At 34.5% G+C, this 25,794-nt stretch overlaps 1 non-coding gene across 1 annotated transcript; it reads right to left on the bottom strand.

The window, feature by feature from the left end:
* Window positions 1–5,958: 5,958 nt before the first annotated feature.
* LOC133813058 (small nucleolar RNA R71) lies at window positions 5,959–6,065 on the bottom strand. Its single transcript, XR_009884104.1, has one exon. It is a non-coding gene; the product is annotated as a small nucleolar RNA R71 (small nucleolar RNA).
* Between the last annotated feature and the right edge of the window lie 19,729 nt (window positions 6,066–25,794).

Genomic DNA, 25,794 nt, shown 5'->3' with positions numbered 1-25,794 from the left:
GTACATGTTGTTTTGGAGTTCGTTTACTAACCACCCTTCAAAGGATGTCCATACCATCTTCAAAGAGGCCTTCAATATGTTAAAGGAGATGCCTTTTTTCGTAAAAACATTACCCAGTAGAAGGTTCCCATGGAAATAATGGAACCAACTCCATTTCCATATATTCCATGGAGATTTGCAAAGCTTCATCGAACCACTCGGAGACCTCCAAAGCATCCACAACTTGCTACCCATACCTGAAAATGAGTATTTTTTTGGAACAATGAACACGAAAGCCACGTCACTAACAACCCTCAAAATCTTAAGACTAAACACAGACACCTACTATGAACTAGCATTGTCTCTCTTGATTACCCAGAAAGCTCATTAAGAGCATCTAGTTAGGTTAGCATGGGATCTCCGACCCCGCTAATTAACACATTATTTCAGTAAAGAAAACTATCAACCCCACTTTGACTTTATCCTTTGAGTGAACATGATGTGTTTGTTATAACTTTGATACGATGTCGAGTCATCAACATCTCTAAGCTAATGATTGACTTTGACTCAAATGCTCCAACTTCATGATATTTTTGACATAAATCTACGTCTTGTCCAATCATGGTTGTATCAATTTTTTAATATCAGTTAATTAGCAAACGTCTAGTTGCATACCAAACGTCTATACACGAGCAAATATTCTATTCTCGATAGCTAATAAATTAGCTTGAAAAAATCGTATAACAACTAAATTTTGGATTTTTCAATGTGAGTTCACTTTGATAGTGGCATACAAACTTTGACAAACAACTCCTCATAAATGTCATGATATTTTTATCTTCATCCTCACTGTATAGTTGCATCAAACAACATGTCACAAATTTTATCTCTTATATATAGCTAGGATCAAGAATATTAGCCACATTAAGAAGCACGTTTTGTTTTTCAACACTACCTTAATGCTTATCAAATTTGATCTTCATCCTAGAAGCCATATCCTTCAAGATTGATTTATCTCTTGAACGCTATTCAATTAGTCACCCACACATTGAACAAATTTCTTGTGGATAATAAGAATTTGAAGTAACAAACAAAGAGGCACTAAAATTGAAAATGGCTTCATAAAATACTTCAAAAATACTAACAAAAATGACAAACTTCTCCCAATCTTTCGTTACTAGTGGCCCCAATAGTCTCTTCCCACTTTTATCTTCCTCACCAAAATATTGCATGTAAAAGCCATATTTTTCTTATAAAAGTATAAAACCTTCAACATATTTTGATGCATGATCCTACATTATTAAATACGTAGAGTTCCAAATTGTTGGATTAATTGGATAAGATCCTTCTCCTATTTACAAGTATTCTTCACACAACTTTGAAATTGTGTCAACTGAGAGGAAAAACTCTAACATATCTAATTGTATTACGAACAACTGCAATAGAATTATCCAAATCTTTCAATCCATCACCCATAATTAAATTATGAATATGAGTTGAACACCTCATATGAAAAGAAATCTTCATCACAAACTGAACTCTTCCAAATTTGTAGTCGCTTCTTAAAATGACTAATGTTGGGGATGATGGTTTAAGGATGGAAATGGGTAGGGTATGGGAAGGGCATGCCTATTCCATGACCCTACCCTATAAAAATATCTCTACCCATACCATACCCTCTTACCCTATAATTTTTTGCAGGTATGGTATAAGTATTACCTTAATGGATATAGGGTACCCACATGTAACCTTATCTTGATAAAATTTAAAATTAGAAAAATATTTGGAAAAAAAACAACACACAATGCTTATAAAGTTAGATTAAATATAGTATGTATTAAGTATTAGAAAATCTCTAATGGGAGAAGCAAATATTGTCCTATATTTGGCACAAAATGTCAATAAGTGACATATTTGAGACAACTTTTATAACGGTGCTTCAATGCACAATTAGAAAAGTTGATGCAAAATTGAATTATCCATTAATGCTTATTTAATTTTAATATAAAATATGAAGAAAATTTTAATTTTCTTTCTTATTTTATTAATATCCCACAAAAGAAACAAAATAGGAAGTAAAAAGTCTACATTTATATTTAATGTTGACACTAAAAATAATGAAAATTGTTTAAAAGTACATAAAACATAATTAATTAATGTTGATTTAAATATGCATCATGTTATATTGTGTGTCAAACATTGTACAACTTTTAGCACTATCAAATTTGGCACAAATTTTAAGAGTGCTATATTTTAGCACTACAATACTAATTGTAAAATGCCCAATCTCATCTATCTTTTGCAAAAATGTCATTTTGATGTTCATTTAGAAAAATGTGAATAATTATCCAAAAAATTCAGTGGGGCCTTATTAAGAACATGAAATATGTGCCCATTTGTTTAAAAATAAAATAAAGTCTCTTTTTGTAGTTCATAAGAAAATAAAAAATAAAAAATCTCACTAAAGCTTAAAGTAACATAATAAAACTCAAATATATCTCCTCGACGTTCTTGGATCGTTTCCGTCCATAAGCTCCCCATGACATACATACATGACTTTGGAAACTCCCAGCCCACCATGCGTGCCAAAAAGAACCTAACATCTACCTAAAATGGGAAAAATAAGGGGGTGAGCTAAAAGCTCAGTAAGGAAGTTCAAACAAGAACAAGAATCAAGGAAATACAATACAAATCTATTATCAACATCTTTATCTTAAAAAAATGAAATAACATAGGCATTCCATAATAACATATAATTTATCTCAAAACAATCACAAGCAAATAAAGTAACATCTCTGTGAGGATGACCCATCCGAGTTTAACCTCCTCTATCCCTTGGGGCCTCTTGGCACGTCCGCTATCTGAGTTACGTCATACCTTAGTAACTCCTTTGTTGTGCCTCGTTCAACATGCTAACAACGTTCTTTTCTCTTTGTTGTGTCGCATTCATAAGCGCTAGCAAAACTTTGTTCTCTTTGATACAATCATACAACAGATCAAAAAAATAACATAACAACTCATCTCATGATTTCAGTTGAATTTTTAACATTCAAGACATATCTCATAAGCAATCTAGCTAACTTCCTTACCTCAAGTCCAAGATATTTAAATAGTGGAATACTTCACAACGAGCCTAGAATAACAATCAAACACTCGTCTTAATATCGTGTAAAACACACATGAACACTTCAAGCACATCCCACGTGTGCATGGGCCATGCACACATTGCACTTATCTCACACAAGTTGCACTACAATCTTAATTCTAACACGAATCCATACATCAAAACATGCTTGCAATTCTCACATAGAAACACAAAGATAATTTCATTTTACTCATCAATTCTCAATGATCTTCAAACAAGAACATTAGACTTATTCAAATAACATAAAATTATGCGTAAAAATGCACTTGCATGTAACATGCATACATGACACCATTCTCAAAGACTCAGTAAAAGTTGGAATTATCATGCTCTTTATTTCGTGACAATTTACAAAAATTCAGCAAGCATTTTTAAACTTTAAAATTAATTACCAATTAGTTTCCTTGTTGGATTAATGCCCTTTAAAGAATATGTTTTGAACAACTTTTATGAAATAAATAATTGAAATGAATTTTTGTAAATATTGTTTGATTATTATTATTATTATTTAGAATAATGTTATATGAATATAAGAAAATTTTGTTATTGTGACTACAATCTTGTATTGGTACGATAAGATTAAGATTGTAGGGAACGAATTTAAAAAGTTCGCAGGAAACAATGTTATGTGGAATTTGGATTAAATAATATAAGTACGGTTGATAACTCTATGATATAGAGTTATTTATTTGACTTTTACACTTAATTATGCATAAAAAGAGTGATGATTTTGGTGTTTGTTTGTTAATTTTAAGTTGTTATCTAGCTATATAATTAGTTGATCTAATATTGGAGTCTTACAATATTTTGGGTTTAAATTGGAATTAAATAACTAATCTTGTTCTAGTTTTCTGTGTTAAAAGGGAATCAAGCAATCCATGGAAGGATTGAAGAAGAAAAATTGGAAGCTTGGTTTGGAAGCAAAAGCTGAACTTTCCAGATTGCTAAAATTCATGCTGTAGCATGCTGGAGCTCACTTGCTGACGTGGAAATTAAAGGCAGCTGTGTCATTTCCTTCTAATTCGTGGCCAGGTGGCATGGGTCCATAAATGGCGCCAGCTGGAGTTATTTTGGGCAGAAAAGTGGTCAAATTAAGTGGGCCTAAGTGGAGGAAAAGAAGGTGGGCTTTCTAATTGGAGACATGAGGTTTTTTGTACCCTAATTTGGAAAATAGGGGTACCAGTCGTATCACCTTAGTGGCAGCCATTGAAGGACGATCACTAGAAGAAAAAGTACAGAAAAACAGAGAGAAAAATATAGAGAAGTACAATTGTTGAAGGGGAACGAGAAGGACAAGGAGGATTCACACACCAACTATATCGGATTTGTCCCATTTACTCTTCTTCTTTAATTTTTGTATTTCCTAATTTAGAGTAGTTATTTTAGAACTCATGGATATCAATTTTCCATTTCAGATTTTGGATACTAATTTAGCTATGAGCTAAGCTTTTTGAGACTTGAATGGTTAAAAAACCCTATGTCATAGTTATTAAAGTTTAAATGCATATTTACGTAAATTCACCATTGTTCATTCAAGTGTTGTTCATGATTATTGTTTGGCCAACAATGGCAGATTATTAAGCTAGATTTAATTCTGGAAAGGTTGAATGTAGTAGTTTGTACTTGAATGATGCAAGAGCATAACCATTGTTAGGTTGTTCTTAGTGAGTAGAATAGGAATATTTTACTTACCTTGCATAACTTTTGAGAATTGGTGCTGTTATTTGTGTTGTTAAGTCTGATTTGATATAGGAATATATTTAATTAGGATGGTAGAACTATATTATCGAGTTTTGGAAAAATCTGGTGAGCATATTGGGAATTCTAGTTAACTCTGGTGCGATTTGCTAAATTTAATGCTATAGCATTCTGGGCAGTTTTTGACATAGGGGGATTTAGCTATTCAAGTCCATTTTTTCCATTGATAATTCTTCTTGCTGTTATTTCTCTAGAACTTGTGGTTAATTTTAAGCATATTTCAATTTCTTTCATTTTATTTTAGTTTCAACAACCACTCAATTCAGTTTCTTAAATTTCTAAATTGTAATTAATTGGTGTTTACATTGAACTTTTTAATACCAATCCCTGTGGAGACGATTCACTTATCATTATATTACTTGTGTTGGACTGTGTACACTTGCACATATAATTTTCACAACAAGTTTTTGGCGCCGTTTCCGGGGATTGAAATTAAAAATTTGTGTAATATCAATTATTTTGCAATTTATTTTTTTGTGTTGTTCTAATCTTGCTTGCTCGGTTTTGTGAATTTTCAGGAATACTCTAGTGCATGAACGAGCAAGAAGACCTTGAACTAGCTCCTATTGACCCTGAAATTGAACGCACTTTTAGAAGAAGAAGAAGGGAACAAAGGGGTAAAAAATCGTTTCAATATGGCTGATGAGATTGAAGGGGTTGGGGATGCCCATAATATTGCTAACGCCATTGCTTTGGCCGATGATAGAGAGAGGGGCATAAGGGAGTATGCTGCCCCTATGTTTAATGAGCTCAATCCGAGCATTGTGAGGCCCGAAATCCAAGCTGCCCAATTTGAGATAAAGCTCGTCATGTTCCAAATGCTTCAAACGGTTGGTCAATTTAGTGGGCTGCCAACGGAAGATCCTCATCTCCACCTTCGTTCATTTTTGGAGGTGAGCGATTCTTTCAAGCTACAAGGAGTAAGTGAAGAGGCCCTAAGGTTGAAGTTGTTCTCGTTCTCTTTGAGGGATCGAGCTAGAGTTTGGCTCAACACCCTTCCTCCCGACTCGGTGACTACATGGAATGAGTTGGCTGAAAAATTCCTGATGAAGTACTTTCCCCCTACCAAAAATGCCAAGTTTCGCAATGAAATCATGTCATTTCAGCAACTGGAAGATGAATCATTCTGTGAAGCGTGGGAGAGATTCAAGGAATTATTGAGAAAGTGCCCACACCATGGGATCCCACATTGTATACAAATGGAGACTTTCTACAATGGGCTCAATTCTTCCACTCGTATGGTGTTAGACGCTTCAGCCAATGGGGCTATTCTCTCTAAGTCCTACAATGAAGCCTATGAGATTTTGGAGAGGATAGCTAGCAACAATTATCAATGGTCCAATGTTAGAGCCTCAACAAGTCGAAAAGTGGCTGGTATACTTGAAGTTGATGCATTGACAGCTTTGACAGCTCAAGTTTCTTCAATGACTAACCTTCTCAAGAACATGTGTTTGGGGGGAATGGTACAACCAGCTGCTATGGGCCAAGTGGCAGATGTTTCTTGTGTTTATTGTGGAGATGGGCACACATTTGACAGCTGTCCATCAATACTTGTGTTATGTGGAATTTGGATTAAATAATATAAGTACGGTTCACTAGTATTATGAATACATGTAATCTTGATCCGGATTACTGATGTAGTAGGACATCATAGTGGATGTACTTAGTATAAAGTGGTTATAGATGAACGGGATCCGATATGTTATTAATACTTATTAATATCGTTTAATATATAAGTATTAATTAAACATATTAATAAGATGATCATATACAAATTGATCTTAATCCTGAAGTTATTATGAACTCCTGTTTATGCCATATGAGTTCTTTGATTCACTCGTTATGGTTTGTTAGAATGATCAGGCTGAAAATATTTGTTTTAAGAATTCATTGATATAAATGGCTGGGGACATAATATACATATATGAAATGTATATCTTTCCGAGATGAATTTAGTAATGGTTCTCTTAAGGGTTGACTTTTGGAACTGAAAGGTTATTGAACTCAAATTCATAAATTAGTTTATGAATTAACCTTCAAGGTCAAGTATGTAATTGAGACAAATTAATTAATTAATAAATTAATTTCCAAAAATAATAAATTAATTAGTAATATTGTTTGAAAATTATTATGGTAATTTCAAAAATAGCATTTAAATAATTAAGATAATTAATTAGCTTTATTTAAATAATTTGAAAAAGATATTTCTGATAATTCAAATTTGATTTGAATTTGAAATGATATTTATTATTTAATTAATTTGATAAATAAGTTATCAGGTTTAAATATTTTTGAATAAATAATTATTAAATAATAATTAAAAGAAAATTGTTAGAACATTTCCCTCAAATCAGGGATGTGTTACACGCCAACTACAGTGCTTGCACTATAGTTGGTGTGTAACAAGGTCCAAGAATGAGTCTTGGATATTTCTCTTATTTATTTAATTATTTAATAATTGATTTATAATTTGAATTTTGAATTTTGAATTTTTGAATTTCAATAATTTAATTAATTATTTTTATAAATCTATCAGATGGAAATAGTTTCAAAAAGACTTTTCACATAAACAAAATAGATCTTGTTATTTTCTCTTTCAAAAAAAAAAAAAAAAACTGTCTCAGACCTAATATTCCAAGATCTCATGTGTTGAGAATCAGAAATTTTTCCCTACCATTAGTCTATGTGCCCACACATGTCTTGAGGTGTAGAGATACATCTTGGAAGATCTTGGTCTGAGTATTTTGAAGAACTTCTTTGGATTGGATGTTCGTTGGAGATACAAAAAGATAGCGACGATTCTTGATAGTTCTTCAACTGATAAATCCTCATCTTTTATTTCTCTAAGATTAATGTGTTGCATGTTAATGGATCCTATTATTTAAATTTTGTTAATTTTTTTTTTTAAAATCTCTTGGCCCAACACCTTGTGTTTTATGCTATGCACATGGTAAACCAATTACCAATAATTGGTACCTGAGCGATCATTAATCTCTGCATGCATTAATTACTGTGTGGGTATAATATTCATTCTTATTTTATCATAATATGTGGTGAGTGGATGGATGTTTATTTTTGTGAATGTATGTTCTTAAGAGTCGTTAATTATATGGTGTTTTGGATTTATGAATTGTTCTTATTTTTCTAGATCTACAAAATTGTAAGCCATAGTGGGCATAGGATTTTTTGTGATTTAATTTTCTTCAATAGTATGATTAATTGAAAAAGTGTAATCCTGAGCCCCGAGCACTACAGGGTGTCGAGACCCTCTCGGCAAACCCTAACCCCAACCCTGTGGCTGCCTAGTCGCACCAACCATGTGGTTTCCCTGCACCGCGCATCTTGCGCACCTTGGGCGTCCTTCGGGCATGCCCAGGCATGCTTTGGAACACATCACACGACTCGTGCGCATGGACCGTGCCTGCCCAGCAGAGCACCAGCATGCCCCGAGCCCATGTCGCATCCCCTGCACAGCTCCCATGCCTACCCACGTGTCTTCTCGCCTGTGTGTGCACCTACTCGCGTGCCTATTCTCTTGCCTACGCATGCATGTCGCACCGTGCGCATTTGGGGTTGGGCTCTTGGGTACCTTGCGTGCCCAGTCGAGCCCCTTGCTGCCTTGTTTTGCCCGAGCCTTTACGGTTTGGTGGCTGGTGGCTCTTTGAGTCACCGCACCAAGCAAAGCCCTAAAGTTGCAAACCTAATTATCACTTGGCTTTAAACCCGAGCCCTAGAGTAATTAATTGGTTTCTTTGAATTTGTGGGCTTGGCCCAAATTCTTAATTGGAATTTTAAAATTCTAATTAAATTTTGAATTAAGTGGCCCAAGTTCAAATCGGACCTAAATGACCCATTGAGCTTTTATTAACTAAGTTCAATATTTTAAGAGATTGTTTAAAATTATTGAAGTCATTTATAATTCAAAAATGGGCTAGATGGCATAAAAATAATAGAAGACCAAAAAAGATGGAGATGGAGATTCTACATGATGCCTTGTTTTTATTTTTATTTATTTTGTAATTATTGCAAGTGTTGTAATTTTTTCTAGAATTACCCAAAATACCCCGCTCACATTTATTTACTTATTTATTATTTTATCTAATTATTTAAATGTTTGAATGTATTAAAAGTGTTTAATAACATTGTCATGCATTATAACATGCCATTCATATTACCCACACAATATATCTAATTCAAGCATACATCTTATATAGAGTAGAAACATGTTTGAATTATGAACGTCCTCTTTGACTATATGCATTAAATGAATCATATAATTAATCTAGAACAAAGCGGTAAATTGATTTTATGTGTTAATTTCAACCTATTTGATAATTAATTTTATTAGATAGGCAAATGATATTCTTAATAATTAGAGCATTTATTGACTGGATAGTTTAAGGGCCTATTTAGGAAGATGATTAAATTTTGTATAATGATTTAAATGCTTAATGAGATTAGTAATTATTAGAGTATCATTTGGTAAATTAATTTGATTAATTTAATTAATTAAAAAGCATAGGAAGTTTTGAGAAAACACATATTCTAAAATAGTGAGTGGGAAAAGGGGTAATAACAATAACTTCTACGGTCTCCATTATTAGTTAACACCGATGTTTCTTGGAATGGGCCTCGAGGCGCCTTTATTTTGCGACGACCTAAGGAAGGTTTCTGATTGTGTTACTATTCTAGGTAAACTTCTCTATAAAATAAGATTGACGATGTATTTCAAGTTTGACTGACCCTAAGACACACTCTTGAGTTAAGTAATTAATCTAAAATAATGGGTTATACACACATAGCATAAGTAGGCTTTCAAGCGGACTAGTTAATCTTGACCAAACAAGCGGTTGTTCATAAGTCAAAAGAGAAAATAGTTAATAGTTTTCACTTATGAATTTGAGAAGTGTCTCAAAATTAATTTAAGATTAGTCTGATCTACCCTAAGGCGGAATTATTAATAATTATTTTTTATGTGTTATTTAATTTTGTTGCATTCATGCATCATATTTACTATTCCAAAAATTGTTGATATTCATAATATATGCTAAATTCAATTATGTTTTATTTATATTTCAGCAATGATGAATTCAAACCCTATTATTGCTTTACTTGCAAACGAGAAACTTACTGGTGATAATTTTATGAAATGGAAATCAAATATGATCATTGTTTTGATTTGTGAGAACCACAAGTTTGTCTTTACTGAGGAATGTCCTGAGGTCCCTGCTGCCACTTCTCCCAAAACTATTAGGGAGATGTATGATGCTTGGTTTTACATGCGTGGTGGTCCCTGAGGATAAGTGTTACATGCTTGTTAGTATGAGTGATGTACTCAGAAAAAATTATGAAGACATGGAGACTGCATATGAGATATAGGAGTCTCTTCAAGCCATGTTTGGACAGTAGTTTGATCAAGGCAAACATGAGGCTACTAGAACCTACATGAACATGAAAATGAAGAAATGAGTTTTTGTCAAAGAACATGTTTAAACATGATCAATACAATGCATGATGCAGTTTTTCATGGAACAACCATTGATGCATCATATTTACTATTCCAAAAATTATTGATATTCATAATATATGCTAAATTCAATTATGTTTTATTTATATTTCAGCAATGATTAATTCAAACCCTATTATTGCTTTACTTGTAAACGAGAAACTTACTGGCGATAATTTTATGAAATGGAAATCAAATATGATCATTGTTTTGATTTGTGAGAACCACAAGTTTGTCTTTACTGAGGAGTGTCCTGAGGTCCCTGCCGCCACTTCTCCCAAAACTACTAGGGAGATGTATGATGCTTGGTTTTACATGCATGGTGGTCCCTGGGGATAAGTGTTACATGCTTGCTAGTATGAGTGATGTACTCAGAAAAAATTATGAAGACATGGAGACTGCATATGAGATATAGGAGTCTCTTCAAGCCATGTTTGGACAGTAGTTTGATCAAGGCAAACATGAGGCTACTAGAACCTACATGAACATGAAAATGAAGAAATGAGTTTTTGTCAAAGAACATGTTTAAACATGATCAATACAATGCATGATGCAATTTTTCATGGAGCAACCATTGATGAGAGAACTCAAGTTAGTCTGATACTTGAATCACTCACTCCAGCTTTTTCCACATTTACTACCAACTATGTTATGAACAAGTTGGAGTATAATATGGTCCAGCTGTTAAATGAGTTGCAAACTTTTGAATCACTCAATAAGAGTAATTCAAAAGTAGAAGAAGCAAATGTTGCTAATTCTAAACCTTCCTCTTCAAAAGGAAAAAATAAGAAGAGAAAGAAATCCCTTGACAAGGAAAATGACAAACAGAAAAGGAAGCCTAAAATGTCATCCAAATGTAAGGTTAACATAGATAACAAAACTTCCAAGAAAAAGCAACCCAAAGGGACATGCTTTCATTGTGGAGTTGAGGGTCATTGGAAGAGAAACTGTCCTAAGTATCTCTCAGACCTAAAAGAAAAGAAGAAATGTCAATATGATTTACTTGTTTTCGAAGCATGTTTAAGATGATACATCATCTTGGATTGTTTATTTGGGTGCCGCTAACCATGTTTGATTTTCTTTAAAGATTCTTAGTTCTTCAAGGGAACTTGTTGATGAGGAGGTGACTATGAGGGTTGGCAGTGGTCAGGTCATCTCTGCCAAAGTAGTTGGAACAACCTGCCTGGAATTTTGTAAAATTAAATTTCATGTTATAGAAAATGTTTATTTTATTCTTTGATTTACTAGGAACTTGTTTTCAGTTTCTATGTTGCATGAACAAGGTTTCGATATTTCTTTCAATAATAATTTGATTTTTATCTCAAGATCTAGTATTGAAACATGTCATGCAAAATTTAATGATGGGTTGTATAAATGTAAGGCAAAAGAGTGATCTATATACAAGTTTGAAATGTTTAAAGTTGCAAGCCCAAGATCTAGTAAACATCTAAAAATTGATTTCGACAACGAAACATATCTTTGGCATTTGAGATTGGGGCATATTGATTTGGATAGAATTAACAGACTAGCAAATGACCTTTAAGAGAATTAACTGTTGGTTCCCTCCAGTTCGTGAATTTTGTATAGAAGGTAAGATGTCCAAAAGACCTTTCTCTGCAAAGGGTTCAAGAGCCATAGAACCACTCCAACTCGTACACACTGATGTGTAAGCTATAGGAGGGTTTGAATATTTTGTCACCTTCATTGATGATTACTCTAGATATGGTTACCTATATTTGCTACAAAAGAAATCTGAAACTTTTGGAAAGATTAAAGAATTCCTAGTTGAAGCTGAAAAGCAATTAGGTAAATATTGAAAGTTCTTCAATCTGATCGAGGAGGAGAGTACCTGGATTATGAATTTGAGGACCACCTGCATCAGCATGGAATTCAATCCCAACTCACTGTAACATGAACGCCATAGGAGAATGGTGTTTCTAAATGAAGGAAAATGACGTTATTAGACATGGTTAGATCAATGATGAGTTACTTATCATTGTCACTATCATTCAATGTGCAATGTACATATTGAATTTCGTTCCTTCCAAATCTATCAAGAAGACGCCATTAGAATTATGAAATGGTACTATCCTAGTTCAAACCATTTTCATATTTGGGGGTGTCCAGCACACGTGCTAAAAGGAAAGACTAGAAAATTGGAATCTCGCACTGAATTGTGCATGTTTGTCGGATATTCCAAAGAGGCTAGAGGTGGTATATTTTATAATCCTAAAGAAAACAATACATTTGTATCAACAAATGCTACTTTTCTTAAATATGTCTATATTAACAATCACAAACCTCACAGTAAGGTTGTACTGGAGGAGATAGTCTCAGATCAAGTAAGATCACCAAATGTTTCCAATGAACAACGACAAGAAACCACAAGTTCTAGTCAGAACAATAGAGAGCTTCGTCATAGTGGGAGGGTTGTTAGGCAACCAACTCGCTATGAACATGAAGTTTAGATGCTTGTGTCTGACACAAAGAAAGATGATCCATTGACATACAAAGCTGTAATGGAAGATTCCGACAAAGAAAAATGGCAAGATGCCATGAACTTGGAAAATGGAATTGATGTATTCCAATTTCTTCTGGACTCTTGAAGATCTTCCTGAAGATGTTAGACCTATTGGTTGAACATGAATATCAAGATAAAAAAAGGATTCGATGGGAAAGTGGAAACTTTCAAAGCTAGGCTTGTAGCCAAGGGTTACACTCAGCGAGTAGGGGTAAATTATGAAGAAACTTTTTCTCTTGTAGCCATGCTTAAATCCATCCACATTGTGACAGTCAGAATCTCGTGATCCGTAAGGGGAAAGACCGGGTAAAGCTGTGCAATCCCACATCGCCTAGGGAAGGTCAATTGTGATGATTCTATGACTATGTAGGTATGAGACTACACAGTTGAAGAGGGCTTAAATGGATTGATAGGTGCTACCTATATCAACAATATGCATCTTCTTTTCGGTAGCCCATCACTTGAGAACTCCAAAGTTAAGCGTGCTTGACCTGGAGTAATCTCAAGATGGGTGACCTCCTGGGAAGTTTTTCCAAGAAGCGTGCGAGTGAGGACAAAGCATGCTGGAAAGACTCGTGTTGGTTTGTAGGGCCAGTCATCATTCTAGAAAGTAGCCATAGTGATGTGGGGCGTTACAAATGGTATCAGAGCCTTGACCCAGCTGGAAGTGTGGCCGACGGGGACGTCAAGCCCGTAAAGGGGGTGATTGTGACAGTCAGAATCCCGTGATCCGTAAGGGGAAAGACCGAGTAAAGCTGTGCAATCCCACATCACCTGGGGAAGGTCAATTGTGAAGATTATATGACTATGTAGGTATGGGACTACACAGTTGAAGAGGGCTTAAATAGATTGATGGGTACTACCTATATCAACAAGATGCATATTCTTTTCGGTAGCCCATCACTTGAGAACTCCAAAGTAAAGCGTGCTTGACCTGGAGTAATCTCAAGATGGGTGACCTCCTGGGAAGTTTTTCCAGGAAGCGTGCGAGTGAGGACAAAGCATGCTGGAAAGACTCGTGTTGATTTGTAGGGCCACTCATCATTCTAGAAAGCAGTCATAGTGATGTGGGGCGTTACAAATAGTATTAGAGCCTTGACCCAGCCGAAAGTTTGGCCGATGGGGACGTCGGGCCCGTAAGGGGGGGTGATTGTGACAGTCAGAATCCCGTGATCCGTAAGGAGAAAGACCAGGTAAAGCTGTGCAATCCCACATCGCCTGGGGAAGGTCAATTGTGATGATTCTATGACTATGTAGGTATGGGACTACACAGTTGAAGATGGCTTAAATGGATTGATGGGTACTACCTATATCAACAAGATGCATCTTCTTTTTGGTAGCCCATCACTTGAGAACTCCAAAGTTAAGCGTGCTTGACCTGGAGTAATCTCAAGATGGGTGACCTCTTGGGAAGTTTTCCCAGGAAGCGTGCTAGTGAGGACAAAGCATGCTGGAAAGACTCGTGTTGGTTTGTAGGGCCAGTCGTCATTCTAGAAAGCAACCATACTGACGTGGGGAGTTACACACATACTCTTGTCCATAGCTGCTTGTATGGATTATGAGATATGTCTCAACTGGAAGGGTTCATAGTCAAAATTCAAGAGAAAAAAGTTTGCAAGCTTCTTAGGTCCATTTATGGACTCAAACAAGCTTCAAGATCCTTGAATCTAAGATTTGATGACACAATCAAAACATATGGTTTTGAACAAAATGTTCATGAGTCTTGTGCCTACAAACAAATCAAAGATAGCATCATGGTATTCTTAGTTCTTTACATTGATGACATCCTAATAATTGGTAATGACATGGGAACATTGACAAAAGTAAAGAAATGGCTAGCCGAGCAATTTCAAATGAAAGATTTGGGAGATGCAAACTATGTTCTAGGCATAAAGATCCTTCGGGATCGTCAGAACAAAGTTTTGGCTTTGTCTCAAGCTACTTATATATATAAGGTACTGGAGAGATTCTTTATGCAAAATTCCAAAAAAGGTTAATATGCCAACCCGTCATGGAATCATCCTTTATAAAGAGCAGTGTCCTAAAACACCTCAAGAAGAAGAGGATATGAGACAGTATCCCTACGCCTCTATGGTAGGCAATCTAATGTACACCATGTTGTGTACAAGACCTGACATTTGTTATGTAGTAGGGATAGTCCGTCATTATCAATCCAATCCTTGATTGAGTTATTCAATTGCAGTAAAGAATATTCTCAAGTATCTTTAGAAAACTAGAGAATATATGCTTGTATATTCATGTGGTGACCTGAACCCCACTAGATACACTGATTCTGATTTTCAATCAGACAGAGATAGTCAGAAATCGACTTCTGAATCAGTGTTCACAATTGGTGGAGGAGCTGTAGTCTGGCGTAGTATTAAACAAACTAGTATCACAAATTCTACCATGGAAGTCAAGTACATAGCATCTTGTGAAGCAGATAAGGAGGCTTTGTGGCTAAAGAAGTTCTATTCCAATTTGGAAATTGTTGTAGATATGAATAAGCAACTTGTCCTATACTGTGACAACAGTGGGATAGTAGCTAACTCAAAGGAACTGAGAAGTCATAAGAGGGGAAATCATATTGAAAGGAAAATCATTTGATCAGGGATATTGTTCATAAAGGATATGTAGTTGTTATGAAGATAGCTTCAGAACATAACCTTGTCGATCTTTTACTAAGACTTTGTCTACCAAGTCTTTTAACGAACATGTTAGCAATATGGGTTCGAGGGAGATGCCTCATTTTATTTAGGGCAAATGAGAGATTGTTGACATTAGTGCTCTTTAAAGCATATGTTTTGAAAAATATTTTATGAAATAAATAATTGAAATGAATTTTTGCATATATTGTTTGTTTATTATTATTATTATTATTAGAATAATATTATATGAATATCAGAAAATTCCCAAATTCTTTATTGTGAATACAATCTTGTATTGCTACGAGATGATTAAGATTGCAGGGAACGAATTTAAACATTTCACAGTAAAAGAAAGTTATGTGTAATCTTTGGATTAAATACTGTAAGTAAAGTTCACTAGTATTATGAATACATGTAATCTAGATTCGGATTACTAGTATAGTAGGACATCTTAGTGGAGGTAGTTTGTATAAAGTGGTTATATATGAATGAGACCCGATATGTTATTAATACTTACGAATATTGTTTACCTTATAAGTATTAATTAAACATATCAATAAGATGATCATATACAAATTGATCTTAACCCTGAAGTTATTATGAACTCATGTTTATATCATATGAATTCTTTGATTCATTCGTTATGGTTTGTCAGAATGATCAGGCGGAAAACTTTTGTTTTGGGAACTCATTGATGTAAATATATGGGGAGATCATATACAAATATGGAATCTATACCTTTATGAGAAGAATTGAATAATGGTTCTCTTAAGTGTTGGCTTTTGGAACAGAAAGGTTATTGAACTCAAATTCATAAATGAGATTATGAATTAACCTTCACTAGAAAAGTTAATGGTAATTAAGGAAACAAGATATAATTAAAGAGGTTAAACAATGATTAATTCCTACATTAATTATGACCATTAATAGAGGAATGAATTGTATGCCGTGATTAAATCGATGGACACTTTTTATATATTTAAAAGTACTCAATAAATAAATGTCTATAATTACAAGAGTGCAATCTCATATTTTTAGTGGAATAATATTAATATTAATATTAATAAATTAAAGTTATTATAATAAAGAATTTTAATTTATAATCTAAATTTATTGGAGCTTGAAATTATAGGTCCATAAGTCCTTGAGATGGCTTTATCAATACTATTGAAGGTAAGAGTTGAAATTGGGAAAAATCAGGAAAATAACATATTTGGAAGAAATTTGTTCTTTAATGTCAAATATGCAAGTGAGACAAATAAGTTTTTGAAATTAATTAATTATATTTTTCAAAAAATTATTATGGTATTTTCAAAAATAACATTTAATTAATTTTGAATTAATTAGCTTTATTTATTTAAATAATGTGAAAATATATTTATGATAATTCAAATTAGATTTGAATCTGAAATGATATTTATTCTTTAATTAATCAGATAAATAAGTTATCAGGTTTATATATTTTTGAATAAAAAGTTATTAAATAATAATTAAATGAAAATGGTTGGAACACATCCCTGAAATCAGGGATGTGTTACACGCACTGTAGTTGGTGTGTAGCAAGGTGCAAGATGAGTCTTGGATATTTATTTTATTATTTAATAATTAATTTATAAATTGAATTTTGAATTTTTGAATTTTGAATTTCAAAATTTTAATTAATTCTTTTATAAATCTATCAGATGAAAATAGTTTCAAAAATACTTTTGACAGAAAGAAAATAGATCATATTATTTTCTCTATCCTTGAAAACTGTATCAGACCTATATTTCATGTGTTGAGAATATCTTGTGAATTAGAAATTTTTCCCTACCATTACTCTACGTGCTCACACATGTCTTGAGGTGTAGAGATACATCTTGGAAGTTCTTGGTCTGAGTATTTTGAAGAACTACTTTGGATTGGATGTTCGTTAGAGATACAAATAGATAGCGAAGATTCTTGATAGTTCTTCAATTGGTTAATACTCATCTTTTATTTCTCTGTGATTAATGTGTTGCATGTTAATGGATCTAATTATTTGAAGTTTGTTTAAATGAAATTTATTTTGAAATCTTTGGGCCCAACACCTCGAATTTTTCGCTGCGCACATGGTAAACAAGTTACCAACATTCCTATCATGCTTGCTATTATTGGTCATCTTAAAACCATTCCAACATTAAGTATTAAAATAAATTTCAAAAATCTTATACAAGTCACAACAATTCATGGCTCAAATAAGGCATAATCTTGTTTATAAACCAATAAATTATTTTGGAACCCATATTTAAAATTAAATATTTAGTTTTTATTCATGCTTTTCAAATTTTACAAAAATTAAGAAACTAACATTTTTCTTCAAACAAAATATAATGTGACATATTTATATTCTTTTCTAGAACTCATAATTTCATAAAAATCATGCTATTTAAAATTAATTAAACTTTGTTAGAGAACATATATTATTCAATGGAAATAGGGAACACCAAAATTAATCTATGCAAAAATAAAATAGACAAGGTAATTGATTAAATAAATGTTACAACTCAGATGCACAAAAAATACAAGTAAATAGATGTAAGAATATATAAAAGAAGAACACAACTCAAATCATAAATAATATGAATAAATATGTAGACTAGAATAAAGAAATAAGAACAATAGAAATAAAGAACAAGAACTCTCACACAACTAAAGTGAAGAGTAGTGTGGATCACCAACTTGAACAAGGTTCAAGACATTTGTCTAAAAGCTTATTTTCCTCTATTCTCTAAGCACTAAGGGACTCTCAAGTTTTGAAATAGTTGTATGGAATTATCAAGACTTTTGGTGTATTTTCTAGCCAAGTCCTTTATGGATGGAAAATTGTGTGTCTTGCAAGTGAGCATTAGGCTCCTATTTATAGAGTTTGGATTTCAAATTCCACCAACCCCTTAGCTGTTACCAATGTTTAATTGGACATTTATGGAATTAAAATGAAGATTTGTGACTTACTTGGAATGGTAAAACCGTTCAAAATTGAAAAATGGAAAATTAGGATTTGGCTATCAACACACTCGACTGCGACTAGGGACATTAGCGGTCGTGGCTGTTAAACTCTGCCTCCTAGTGCGAGGCCTGGGATGTTAACGGCCGCAGCCAGAGCCATTTCAGCCTCCCAATTTTTCAATTTTTTTTCAAAAACATCACAAACTCTTTCCCACTTGATTTTGTAACCTCTATACACATAATGAGATTTAAAATCACCTCCAACAACCATATCACATTATGGCTTTGTGAAATTCAATCACAAATGTGTAACTCTCAATCTACACATTATTGGATAATATTTGGAAGTTACAAATTTGTAACTGATTTTGTAACTCCAAATATGTTACGCTAGGCAACACATATGCTCAATTTCGTAACTCTTAATATTATGTTACAAGATGCGACAAATCACATTTGTGTAACAAATCACATTCTGTCACATTATTTAATTTAACATTATATTATATAAAATAAAATAACAAACTTGGTATAAAAAGAACTCATAACATGTACATTATAATTAACCATAAACATTCATGATTTCCAATTTCACAACTATTATAATAAAGTTTCAGCACATGTTTTTTTTAATTGTATTATCTATTAAACATATATTCTCACATAAAATCATAGAGTTCATTAAACAAATGCAAGAACAACATGTACAAAATTTATACCTTTTTTCATTCAAACAAACATAAATTACTCTCTCTTTAATCATTCTTGCCAATTTACATTTTTAATCAAATAAAAATCAACAAGTATATAAAATCATAAAAAATTCTTAAACCATACTTATATTTCTCTTTACAATTTATCCTATCAGGTTTCTACACACTGAACACCTAAATATCACATTTAAACATGCAAAACTGACAACAAAAAATCAAAGCAATCTTAAACCACAATATACACTCATAGCTGAATTCTATATAAGATGATAAAATAAAAATATCACAATTAGCAACATGTTCATTACTCAATAACTTAAAAATAAAATCAAGAAACAAAACACAGCTCACAACCCTTTTATAATACCCTAGGTCAAAACACTATATGTCCATTTACCAAAATTTTATCATGCATCTTTATCAAACTGAAAATACAATTGAAATAATATATATATATATAAATAAATATAAATGACACAACCATAGAACACCACATCCCTTGGCTGAAACCTATAGTGTACATCACACATAAGGTTTGATCAAGAACAAGATTTCAAACCTAGCATGTTTCTAACCTCAACTTGCATCTTTATAATCAAAACATTAAAATTAAAATACCAATAGCAACATAATAATAATAGGATCCCAACATATATCCCATCAAAATCATATTCCCTTCCAACAAAATCATGGATTCATATACCAAAACAAATATACTCTTTACGCAAAATAAATACAATAAACCAAACATGCTTTCCATGAACCCACAATTCAAACAAGAATAAAAAATAAAACAACATCAAAATTAACAAAGCACTAGAATCTCCATTACCTCCTTGGTAGTTGTTGTACCCCAAATATACGAGCTGAATTACTTAGCACGGGGTACAACTGGCAGAAAAACGTATGAAGAAAGCATACATATAGAGCATCTTGTTAACTCTGGAGTGAGCAACTTGAGTCAACTTGATAGCTCACGACAACCAAATTGTAATGTCCCAAATTCGCTAATAAGGCTTAGTGCCTTGATTAGTGTGTCAAGAGGGCATAAATAGATTTATATGTGAATTTAATTGAATATATGTGTGATTATGTGAAATATATGAGTTGTATTATAATATGACTATTTATGCATGCTTATGTGTATTAAATGTGATTGTGGGCCAATTTTGGTAAAAAATAGCATTTTCGTAATTTTGACCCTTTGAGGGTATAATTGTAATTATATATGCTTTGTGAGCGGGACCACATTATTATGTTAATATATTTGAGATGTGTTGCATGAGGCGATCCTAGTGAGCAATTTGGCAGAAAATTCACATCGGGAATTAATACCCAACTTGGGGTGAGCCTAGGGGTATTTTATTATTTTGGTGAATTACTAGGGATGTTAGAGTATGAGTTATAATTGGAAAAAAAATATTAGTGTTTTGAAGATTAGTGGGATTAATTGGGAATTTTAAACAAAAATTGACGTTTAGCGGGAAAATGGTGGCAAAAGGCAATTTTTCCTTGGGGGCAACGTTTGGGGCGTTTTGGTCATTTCAGACCCATGGATTGATTTAGTTAGTTAGGAGCCTTCAACATCATGTAACTCAGAAAAGAAAGAAAAAGAAGAAAAAAAATAATCTCTACCTCTTGCTCTCCTTCTCTCACCCTACTTTGCTCCAAGAAGAAGAAGATTATTGAAAAATTTATTTTAGATGCAACCCTTAGTAGAATTGAAAGTTGTTATGAGCATTAGAAGATGCCAAGCTTTGGGAATCCAGTGAGGAGCTTGAATTCTAAGAGGTAAGAAGTTGTGTTTTAATCCTTTTTAGGTATTCTTAAGGTGTTTAGTCAATTTATGGCTTTTGAGGTTTTGTTGGGTTTTGGAGCATTTTAATGTTGTTTATAAGGTGATGAAGGGTTGTATTACTGATCTGTAGTCGGGTTTAGGCTCATAAAAAGTTGAAATTGTGTTTGGGATTGGTTTTGTGAGTTTTGGGTCGGTTTTTGATTTCTAGAATCACAGAATTTCTGGGTTCGCAGGGTTGCGTCGTGGCACTGTTCTTGAAGCGTCGCGTCCAGCATGAACTCAGAGGCTAGGGCGGTCCTCTGAATCGCCTTGGCACCACGGCGCGTGTCTAGGGAGATAGCTTGGGGGGCTCTCTAATTTGAAGCACACCATAACCCTTCAAAGGTGCATCGCGACACTAATTAGGAAAGTTAGTCGAAAAGGGGTATTAAATACTGGAACTCAAAACTAAGGGCTCAGGATGGATTCTATACTACCTGGTTTAATAGAATTCGTGTTCCCAGAGGTTGAGAATCAACCTTGAAGTTGTTAATTGTTTTAGTTCTTGGTGATTGTCCATTAATATGTTGAGACTAGATTACCGGAAGGCTCGGGATTAGGGTCGTACTTGAGGCCACATCGTCATCCGCACGGAAGTCAAGGTAAGAAAACTTCACCCTTGTTGAAACTAGGGCTCAAGCCCCTATGGTTGAATTAGCTATGACTCTGTCTTGAACTATTTTTTTGAGTGTGTCTAACTGTGCTTTACATAGTTGAGTTATGTGTGCGGTGTATGTTGTTCATATCTGGAAGTGCGGTAAGTGCTGGTATGGACCTATGGCCGCTTGAAAAAAGACTAGAGCGTGAGTTACACCTGTCCAGCTTTATATTTGTCCGATCAAAACAAGTGCGGTGCACACTTGGGTGGCCTATGGTCGCATGAATAAATTAAATATTGTCGAGTATTGTTATTAATTATTAAGAAAGTTGTTTATAATTGTAATATGTTGATGGTTTGTATGCTTGATTGAGTTTCCTTGCTAGGCCTTGTCTCATGGGTGCTACATGGTGCAGGTAAGGGCAAGGGGAAGCTGGACCAACAATGAGTTAGAGAGCTTCGAGGGCGGCGTGTATATAGACAGCCTGCTCGATCGCCATAGTCGAGACTTCTTTTGGAAGCTAGGGTTTAGTGGTTTTGCAGCTTAGGACGACATTTATATACCTTATTTATTTTCCCTTGTATCAACCTTTTAACTCCTCTTTTCTTTGGGATCCCGTGAATATGTACTAAATCTTTTAATGAAATGTAGCAAAGGTTTAACAAAAACTTTTATACCAAATTTCAACTAACCTCAACTACACATTTTAGTCCAAATGATTCGCTTAATGAGTTAAGCACAATTTCAAACACACGGTGTAACGATTCTGATATAATAGATATAAATTTAAGTAGGCAATTATATATTTATGTAAATGGGAAGTTACCCAAATTTGTCAATTACCATAGTAATGTACAATTACCCAAAACTGTCCATGAAAATCTCCTATAAATATAAGGGTAATGGACAATTAAAGGAATTGATTTTTTGTATGCAGAAACTCTACTGAAATTGTCATCAACAATTTCTTCAAGAGTCTTAAACAAATCAATAAGAGTGACTCGTGGTCTAGGTGTATTTTAACCACTGAACCACGTAAAATAGTGAGCATTTTGCACTCTTGTTTTTTTTGCCATTTCTTATACATTCAGTTTACGAAAAGCCTAATCTCTCTATTGTCCGATTTCTAAATCCCTTGTTGCAGAAAAATCGCATCAATAGATTGGTTCTTTCGTTGAGAGCATATTAGGCTTGAATTCCCATGAAAATTTGAACCCAACAATCACTATGGTGGTCACCTGTTCCATGTGTGACAACAAAACAGAGGAACTTGATTATCAGGAGGGTAACCATGCGGCCATCCCCACTAAAGAAGGTACATCCACGAAACGTCGCCCTAGAAAACAACATGTGGACCAAGATGATGCAGGGAGCTTGGCGACATGCCCACCAATTCCTCATCCTGGGTACCTAACAACTATCGAGATGGAAAATGCTAATTAAGGAGCTATCTTTCCCGAGCCAACAAGCAGATTGAGGAGATTTTAGCTCGATTACCCCCTCTTGCAACCGATGCTAATGTCGGAAGGAGGCAAAGTGGGTCAAGTAGATCCCACAGGAATAATCGACCTAATATTAGGCGCTCCATCAGAATGATAACTCCGAGTTCTGTAACTTCTGAATGAACTCTGCGAAATACTCAACCTGCCAATCTCCACAGGAATCATCAACCTAATGTTAGCTGTTCTGTCCAAACTGCGACCCCGAGTTCTGTACCTTCTGAACGAATTCCGCAAAATGCTCAACCTGCCAATCGTCACAGGAATAATAATTCTACTCACACTCTCATGAATCAACATGGCTAGACAGGGCGAGCTAATGTAGACTTGAGGAGAAGAGACGTCCCAATAAATCCACCCGTTCTTCGACCAGTAACTCCAACACGGAGAAATGAGTCTGCACTATCTCCAACCTGAGAAATTGGAGTAGATCAAGGGCGAGCTAATCTAGTGCGTCCCGGCGGAACAAGGATAGCTTCACCAATAAGGCATCATCCATCACTGCTTTGACATCCAATGACACCTCGCCCATAGAGTAATGCTTCAGCCCGAGGGGATAGCAGGAGAAATCCTCCCCCTCAAAAGACACTTATATTCTGCGATCTCGTGCCAATAATCCAGTTCCGCGATCCCAACCATGAGTTTTAAGCTTTGTGAATGTGAGCTATTGGACAGAGAGCCAGTGTGGAGTGGGTACGAGAGTGACCTAAGGAATCATTTAAGCTCCGCACAAAGTCTTCGCTCCGACCCGCATTCTAACCTGTGTGATCATCTGAACTCACAAAGAGGACATCCAGCTCGCCATGATGATTTGAGTTATACTCATGCCAGGGGAGATCCGTCTATTGTGTGACAATGGGAATTTCCCACCTAACCAAGCTCAAGCTTGGAGGGATAATAACTCAAATAATGCGTACAATAGGGTGGGAGTTGATAATTAGCTCCCAAATAACCTAGAGCCCAAGGATCCAACCCTAAAGCGACTGCCCTTAATGGAGGAACAGATGAAAAGACCCCTGTCTGGAAAAGACATTGATGACAATCCGTATCCTGCTGTCTTCAGGATCCTAACCATGCCTATATATAATGAAACCACTGATTCATTCAATCACCTAGGGACCTTTACACAATGATGGTGACCCACAATGTAAATTTCAACCTAAGGTGTATTCTATTCCTCGCAATGTTGATGGACCAGCAAAATCGTGGTTCAATAAATATAAAAAACATTCAATCTCGTCATGGAAAAAACTATCTTCCGAGTTCATTGGTGAACATCACGCAACATCCCAGTGAATCCCTGAAGGCATATCAGCCAATTCACAATTGCAACGGCCTGAGCTAGAGACGGTGATGTTATCTCTAAGCTCATGGCTATGAGAATGGGATTATCGTAGGAGGAGATTTGGGGAAAGAACTCCTGAGAAAAGTATTGAAGATGTATATGAGATCTTGGCTAGAGATCAAGAATGGATAACTCTAGAAGACATAGACTCTACTGTCATAGGACCAGCCATACCCCCGTTCAGCTCGCTGGAGTGGTAACAGATGCTGCAGTTATGGCTTAGCCTATTACCCAGAATGTAATGAATGCCCTAAACTAGTACTTAATGAAACATTCACATTTCGTTGGTTTTTAGAGGAAAGCCACTTATTATAAAGGTTTTAGTGGGGTCTTGCTTAAAAACATGCAAGTTGGGCCCAATAGATTTAAAAGAAAATATGAGTTTTTATGCAAAGTTCCAAAAAAAAACCAATAATTTAAGTCCCACTGATAAGTTTAACAAGTCTCATAAAACATAACATTATTAAAATGGCGTCTTTAAGTGAACGTTTTTCGTCCATAGGATGCCCCACGCCATACACACCAGGACGATAGAACTTCCCACATCACCACGCGTGCCATGGAGAAACCTATTTGCTACCTGGAAGGGAAAGTAAGGGGATGAGCTAAAAGCCCAGTAAGGAAGTACAAGCAACAAGCAAGTAAGATACAACAATTTACAAACACTATCGTTCATCTTTATACATCATAGCATCATCGTAAAATTGGCATCAATATCATAAACGTAAACATATTACCGCCATCATATCATAAATATCATAACAGAATCATAAACATCACCAAACATCATAACAAAATCATAACCATAACCAGGCATCATAACACATTAATACACAATTCCTTGTGAACATGGCCCGCTAACTTGTCCATGCCATCCTTTGAGGTAAACAAGAGTCTCTGGTCCTTGAATAACCTTGGCGCGTCCGCCCATGGAGTTACGTCTTCATATCCTTAGTAACTCGGGTTACGTCTTCTTTATCCTTAGCAACCCATTTTGATGTGTCGCGTTTATCACGCTAACATCCATTCATATCATACAACATTCATACAAGCCAACATATCATCACATTATGGCATTCATAATTCATAACATTTCATTCACACAACAGTCTTACCATTCATCATATAACATTCATAAATTCTATCTAACTTCCTTACCTCAGGTCCAAGCTAAGTAAAATCACAACTTCTCAACGAGCCTAAACCATAATCAAAACGACATTTCTTAGTTTCATATAATTACTATTTTTCCCTTTCATACAACTCATGTGTGCATG

This window comes from Humulus lupulus, chromosome 1 (assembly GCF_963169125.1).
Source record: "Humulus lupulus chromosome 1, drHumLupu1.1, whole genome shotgun sequence".
NCBI classification, from domain to species: domain Eukaryota; kingdom Viridiplantae; phylum Streptophyta; class Magnoliopsida; order Rosales; family Cannabaceae; genus Humulus; species Humulus lupulus.
Note: the sequence above shows the minus strand (reverse complement) of the source record. Positions and strands in the feature narration are given on the sequence as shown.